Below are 8,141 nucleotides of genomic sequence, written 5' to 3' on the forward strand. Positions count from 1 at the left end.
TACATGAGCGAAGATAATCAAGTGATTTCCGATGATGAAATGCCTCCACACATTCCCCAACTTATACCAAGTGTTGAGCGTGGTGGTGGCTTGCCCAGCTGACCTCACCCAAGCCCCTGCTCAACGCAAAAGCCCCTACTACACCAAGTTAGCCTCCATGTCTCCTCCACGCCATATAAACAAGGGAGCTCTCCCTCACTAATGCGCATAAGTCATCACATCGTTGGAGCAGCTCGCACTTTTGTTGCAAGTATCGTCGCAACCATGTCGCGCCTTCGTCACACGACCACCGTGCGCCCCAACTCGCCTCCTCTCCGTGCGCACGCCCAACTCATCCATCGCCCAAACACGTTGCACGTCTGGGTGAAAGTTCAGGACGTTACACAGAGCCTTGGGCAGCTATGCACACCCACATGTATTGCCACTTTATGTTCCAGACAAGACATGTCCCTTATGTTTATCAATCCCTGTTACAATCCATTGAGTTTATACTATCAATCCCTTAGGTTTATTAATTCCTTGGATTTATAATATTAATCTCTTGGGCTTATAATATTAACCATAAGTTTTATAATATCAATATTAGGGTTTATATTCCTAGGGTTTAATATTAATCCTAGGGTCTAACGTTATTCCCTTGGGTTTATAATCCCTCGGGTTTTTAATATTAATACAATGAGTTTATTAATCACTTGGGTTTATAATATTTATCCTACAGTTTCTAATATTAATCATAGTTTTTATATTCCTAGGGTTTAATATGAAGCATATGGTTTATAATATTAGTCTTAGAGTTTAATATTAATCCCTTTAGTTTATAATATTAGTCCCTTCAATTTAATAATATTAGGGTTTATGTTCCGAGGATTTAATATTAATCATATGGTTTAATGTCATTCCTTTGAGCTTTTAATATTGATCCCTTGGGTTTATTAATCGCTTAAGTTTATAATGTTAATCCTAAAGTTTATAATATTAATCTTAGGGTTTAATGTTTATTTTGCGTTTATTAATCTAACAGATCATATTCCTAGGGTATAATATTAGGCATGAGGTTTATAATATTAATCCATTAGGTTTAGAATATTAATATCTTGGGTTTTCAATATTAATCCCTTAGGTTTTTAATATTAATCCCTTGGGTTTATAATTTGAAATATTAATCTGTTGGATTTATAATTTGTAATATTAAGGTTTATAATATACAGCTTGAGTGGGTCTAATGGTTAAGAGCATATGTTTCCTCCTAAGAGATCACATGTTCACTACGAGAGGGGGTAGAGTATGTATTCCTTCATAGAATTAATAGTGAGATCAATGTGTGGAGGTGGGTACCTTGTCCCACAAACAACACCAATTTGGGGTTTGGCTTTGCGTAATCTTTTCAATTTATAGTACTAATTATTAATTGGGTTCAATAATCCTTTGGATTTATGATATTATTCCCTTGAGTTTGTAATCCTTAAAGTTTATAATATCTATCCTTTAGGTTTATAGTATCAATTCATTTAGTTTATTAATAATATTAATTATTAATATTTTTAATATTATAATTTTTAATTTTTAATATAAATATAATTTATATTATTTTTAATTATTAATTACTACTATTTTATTTATATTATTTATTAATTTGTTAGGTAAGAATATTAAATAATAATAATAATAATAATAATATATAGTTTATAAATAATTATAAAATTATTAATATAAATAAATAATAATAAATGTTGTTGATATGCCTATTATATTAATATGTGGTTGTGCATGTGATTGATATATACCTATTAGTGTATATCAAACACATTTATTAATAAAGTATTATTTCCAATGGTAAAATAATAATGTAAAAAAACCTTAATATATTGTATAAAATAATATGTGATGATTGTGCTCTATACAATACAAGAATTAATCACGGAAAATATATCATGCATCCATTAAATGATTTTTTTTAAATAGATGTTACCGGTTAATTTTATTTAAATCCTATAATAATTATCAAATCTATATTTATAACTAATCTAAAAATAAATATTTTATTTTTAAGGAAAAAAAAAATTAATTTTCATACAAATTTCTCAAAAATAATTGAACTCAAAACTTTAATTTTAAAGTGAAAAGTACAAAAAATTTATAATTTTTTTGGTTTCTCTGGAAATCAAAACTTTAATTTTAATTGAAATCAAGGTTTTTTTTTTTCACAAAAACCAATTACCATATAAACTGCGTATCTGCGCGTATTAAAAAAACGTTACAACTCTACTAGAATTTCAACTTCTGCAAATATATATATTATATACATTATTTGAGAACGTTCCTAATGAGATGCATGAAGATATATTTTCACGAGTTTATCCTATTTCCTCTCCAATTAATTACACTACATTTTCATCCGTGAATCATAAATACATTTTAATACTCTTGGGCTTTTTTACGACGTTGGTTTGATGATACAGTGAGAAAATAATGTAAAGAATAAGAGGTTGATATTATAACTACCTTTTCACCTCGAGTGAAAGGTTCATTTTAGAATTTGGGTTTTTTTTATCACATCATTAATTTTGATTATAATAATTTTTTAATGTCGAACTTTGATTATAATAATTTTTTCATTTATTTATAAAAAATATAAAATCTAATAACCTTTTTATTTGGTATAATTAACAATTGATTTGAAATAAATAAACTTTCCAAAGGCCCTCTACACTTCTTTATCATTCCCTCCTTTCTTAAGAGTTCGTTCAGATTAAAACATAATAATCTTCTTATTTTTTATTTTGTATAATTAATAATTGATAGGAAATAAAAAACTTTTCAAAGACTCGCTGCACTTCTTTATCATTCCCTCTTTTTTTAAGAGTTTTTTGAGTTTTCAGTGATGTGTGGTTTAATGATATGTTTATTTGGGTGAAGGTCAAAAAACCAGAGTTCAAATCTCATTGGGTACCTGATCTGTAAAAAGAAAATTCCAAATTCCTTCCTATCCAAATTATAGATTTCCTCCTTTTATTTCTTTTTGGTTGAGAAGGAAAACTATTTTTGCGAATTCCGAATTCCTTCCAATCCAAATTATAGATTCCCTCTTTTTATTTCTTTTTGGTTGAGAAGGAAAACTAATTTTGCAACTTTTGTTGCGTAGATTTATACAAAATTTAGAATTAAAAAAAAGGTATGGGTCGATGTGTAAAGGAAACAATTAAACTTACTTTATTTAAATAGGTTTGGTTTTTTTAATATAATTTTATAAGAATAAAAATTTGTATATTTTTTAGTATAATACAATATTGTAAGTGACATATAGTATTAGGTTTGAGGTATTAATTTGTTTGCATATGATAAATTTCTCTTTTTAAAGTCGATTTTGGTTGTCCTCATCTTTAAAGTTGCAGAAAGTACTGTACGTTTTTACATCAAGCCTCACTCGTGCAGCTTAAGGGTTTTTAAGGGCTTCTGTCCATTGATTTTAATGCGATTATCGAGGAGTTGTGGTGGTTTTAAACCATTGTGCATTGAATTCCCACTTAATTCCCTTACACCTACACACCACATTGGAATCCTTGGACACCATTAATGAGAGAATTGAAGGCATTGCAATGTTTGATGATTTCACTATAGAATATTTGTCGGTTCTTCTAATCTAGATCAAGTCTATTTTAACTTCAATATTTCAGCTGGAGCAGAGCGCATTTTATTTAGTGATCCTGATTAAGAGTCTATCTTTCGAGAGCGATACTCATGCCCTATAACTTTTCTTCCCTCAGTTCGTATCCAACCATGCTTCCATTTCAAGAACAATGTATAAATCAAGTTTAATATCCAATTAATACAGTTGATCATGTCTAAGAAGTTGTTCGCTACCTGGATTGGTACCCACAGTAAAGGCGGAAGCAGCTTGAGATGTGTTTGATGGCTAACAACTAGAGTAAAGGAAACACGGTAATAAATCATTTACCTACTAGCATTAGCATCCGTTCCGAAGCCATTTCATTTCTTTACCAAGTCACAAAACCCCTCCTTACACCCAATATCATATCCTTTTGGATGAGCTGTGAATTCCAATATGTATGACCATGGTTGTAGGGTTTAGTTTTCTTAACCTACTTTGTTTTTGTGTTTTGCAGGTGTTCGAGAAGAGAAGAATGGAACAAAGTTGATTATAGAGTTTCAAAATGGCTGGCTGTCAAATTGTTAGTTCATTTAATTCATGCTCTATTCCTCCATGTAAGTCTTTACTGCCCCATGTAATTCTTTTGGTGGGGATTATGCCTCATTAATGACATTGATATTATAATGGGCATTTTACAGCCTCGAATTTGTTGTTGCGACTGTACATATATGGGCGTTCATGACCCAATTTGATTTAGTAGCATGAAATACGTATGGTTTTCCAGGTTCGATGAATATGAAAATACATGCTCTGTAAGTCATGATTGTGTTATTTGTTTTCTTGTATTTTTTCATGTCTTTATTTAAATCTGTTGATGCTTCTGCAGGTTGATGAAGGTGGAGAGTGCAATGTTGGACAGAAGACAAGCAATGATTTGGGGCAGATGTACAAGTTTATTTTTTTGGGTCTAATCAAGCGTTCATTTCCGTGTGAACTTGATAACGTATATACTCGATTACTTTTTCCTTTGAGTTCTTATTTTTTTGTAATGTAGTCCTTGCAGAATAATCACTTACTTTAGAAGATCTGGTGGAATTTACCCCACCATTGGTCTTGGGCATAATGATCCTTTGGTTTATGTTTCTCTTATTTGATATTTTTAGCTAATTACCTTTATAAGTTTCATTGGTATGAACTTTCTGCATATGATGGTGGCTAAAAGGTGTTAGCATCTAGTATATCCAATTGTACTAATTGTAGTACAGTGGATTTAATATTTCCTTTCAATGGAGGTTTAGGTGACTCTTAATATTTTTTTGTTTGAAATTTAATTGGGATTAGGAAGGCTGATTTAGTATCGTATTTCCAACAAGGCTTTAGGAAAGTTGATCCAGATCAATGGGAATTCGTAAATGAAGATTTTTTTTCGGGGATAAAGGAATTTGTTGAAAAATATTCACAAATGCAAGCCTATGCACAGTCATTCTCAAAATCTCCAACAAGGCGCATGTAATGATGCTATAAAATATGAACTAGAGGAGGAAATTCAGAGGCTCAAGAGGGATAAGAGTCTGCTCATGATGGAGCTCGTTAGAATTAGGTAACAACATCAAGGTACCAAGATTCATATGCAGACCTTGGAGGAGTGTTTGCAAACCATGGAACACTGTCACCAACAAATGATGGCATTTATGGCCAAAGTTGTATGAAAGCCTGGATTTGTGGCACAACTTGTGCAACAGAGTGAAAACAATAAGCTTCTTGAAGCAGCTAATAAGAAGAGAAGATTACCCAAGCAAGATAATTATTTAGAGGATGGGGAAATTGAGTTAATAGATAGTCAGATTGTGAAGTATCAACCTTCTTTAAGTGATGAATGTAGTGTAGTTCCATTGAGGATTTTAAACATAGACCCATTCAATAGAATGGAATCATCTTTAAATATTTTGGAAACCTTTTTCCAAGATGTGGGTTAGGCATGTGGTGAAGTGATGGATAGTGGAAATTCATCTTAAGCATGTCTTACAGAGATGCATGGAACATGTTTTCCAAGTATATGTATTTCACCAACAATTTTAGATATTAAACGATCATGTTCGTTATCTGAGATGCATTCTTCATCCCATGCTTCTCCACAATTGGTAGAATCAATTACTTGTGAAATTCCTTGTCAGATGAGTTTGGGATTTTCTCTTTCTCAATGTGAAACTTCTAAGGGTGTTGAGACTCTTAACCAAAGTGGAAAAGATGAGAGAGAGGCTTACATGGGATCCAAGACCAGTGGCATAGATGTCAACTCATAACCAGTAGCGATGGAGATGGGAAAAATTGAGAGGGCTATAGGGAAAGTCACTGCGTGTAACATACCTCTACTTCACACTATATTTTATTTATTTATTTTTAAACATTACTAAATTAAAGAATATCATGAGAAGATTTTAGTTCTTATTTTGTCTACACGTATTATATATAATTTATCCATAGTTATTATTTTTGTTAATTTGCACAATTTCTCCTATAAATATGATATTTCTTTCCACTCATGTACATATATTCTTATTTATTTATTTGTATAAGTATAGTGTCACCATATTTATACCTGGATTTGGGAATCATTAGGAAATTATCTTCCTCACAATACCTTAAAGTCACCACAAAGTTCTATGGAGTCTTACTATGTTCAAGGATATACCCCACTAATAATTTTGACATCCATTGCTATCAAAAAATATGCATTCGATGTTGTGTTTTATGGGAGTAAAAACATGGTTGGATATTTCCTAGTACATACCCTCCACTAACTTCATATGATTAATGGTTAACTTATGGAATGAACTAATATATAAGCTCATATACCTGGAACAGGGTCAATATGTTACATGGTTACCTTTACATTTTTTTTAAAAATCTACTATATCCCTGAACCAACCATTATGTCTATTATCTTCTCCCCTTCACTTAGGAAAAGGATTATTGTTATCTTTGTCATATACCACTTGAATAATGTTAATGCATAGACCATGTATTGAAATATTTTTGAGGGGAGGTTAAAACTATCTCTAATCACTTGTGGCAATCCTTGCCAGACGTAGACTCACTCTTCACCATGTACTCTTTTCTTGTTATGGTCAGATTATCTTCACATGGCAGTGTACCACCTAGATCATGTGGACGATGAGGATTTACTACCGTGATCCAAAGGTGGAGGTATCCCTTTGCACTATTAACCCTAATCCATAGTGTTGGTTCTCTTCATTTATGTTGGTCACTGCTCAGGTGTTTGGTTTCCTATCTGTCGCTCTGTCTCTGGATGCTTCCAAGAAATTTCCCAGGTGATCTAGTGCTGGTATGATCGGGCAACTATAACCTTCTTTTATTTGATGATGGTGTCACATCTACAACTTGATGCACTAGAAGCCATACTATTTTCCCCCCAACTTATCCATTTTTTCCTTCAGGTCGAAATCACGACATTTTGTTTCATTATATTTAGGAATTATGGCAACGTTGAGCTATAGGTACATTCTTCTTAGTCGACATCTTTTCCTTTAAACCAACTTTATTTAGATTTCCAATATTCTTACTTGGATGTGTATGAAGCTAAAGGTTCGAACCGTCCTTTGTATTATGTGTAATTTTGTATGTATTATTAGGGCCACGACCATTCACTACTTATCTCTGGCTCCTATGTGAAATTCATTGGGGTAGAATGCATTCGTACCCTCCCTGACTTGTTGTCACTACTTCCACAGTTATACTCACCCCTGAAGAATTTCAGGTATATTCATGTACTGGAGGAGTCATTTTTCTTTTTATTCCTTATGATTCTATGCTTGTTCCAGTTAAAAATGTTGATTCTCTCTTATGGCACAAAATTTTCTCACAGAAGGGCACTTCCCCCAAATGCCGGCAAAAGGAAACATTGTTACCAGGTTCTGCGTAATTTGTTTTGATTTCCTCCTTACCTTCATTTGCCTCCCTTAGCCATGGCATTTCGTTGAGAGGGTTTTCTTCATAATTTCTGGATACATAAGTAAAAAATTAGAATGTTGGCTGTCAACAAATTATTTATATTATACTCCTTCTATTCTCTTGTGTTTCATTTAGGATATAGTGTCTGTGTATTTTTCCTCCTCCTAGTCATTTCAAGGACTTTGGTACAGGAGGGGAATTTTGGGGTCATGTGCTACCAGGTATAACTTCTTCCCAACCCATCTCGTCTTTCATTCATAAATTTTATTTTCCTCATTCCTTTTTCTCCTTGGTATTTAATTTTTTATGTCTAGACTAGTAGGTATGTTGCACGCCTCGAGCTTTACTTCACTATACCTTGAAAGAGTCCATTTTTTCCTAATTCTACTTCCAATGTGACACATTGGTCTTCATTGCACCTTTACTTTCTGATTGAAAGCTACAATGTACGAAGTCTTGCTCTACCATTCTGTTTGATTAGATTTGTGTTTTTTAATCATTGAGAGCTAATACCCTTCGCGTGTCTAGCTTCTTGTGGAAAAAGATTTAGGTTTACATT

At 32.4% G+C, this 8,141-nt stretch overlaps 1 pseudogene; it reads left to right on the forward strand.

The window, feature by feature from the left end:
- The first annotated feature begins 264 nt into the window (after positions 1-264).
- LOC149188427 (heat shock factor protein HSF8-like) lies at positions 265-5,913 on the forward strand (annotated as a pseudogene).
- Positions 5,914-8,141: the final 2,228 nt, after the last annotated feature.

This window comes from Pinus tabuliformis, chromosome 3_1 (assembly GCF_031772625.1).
Source record: "Pinus tabuliformis cultivar Carrire ecotype Pingquan chromosome 3_1, CPIR1, whole genome shotgun sequence".
Taxonomy (NCBI): Eukaryota; Viridiplantae; Streptophyta; class Pinopsida; order Pinales; family Pinaceae; genus Pinus; species Pinus tabuliformis.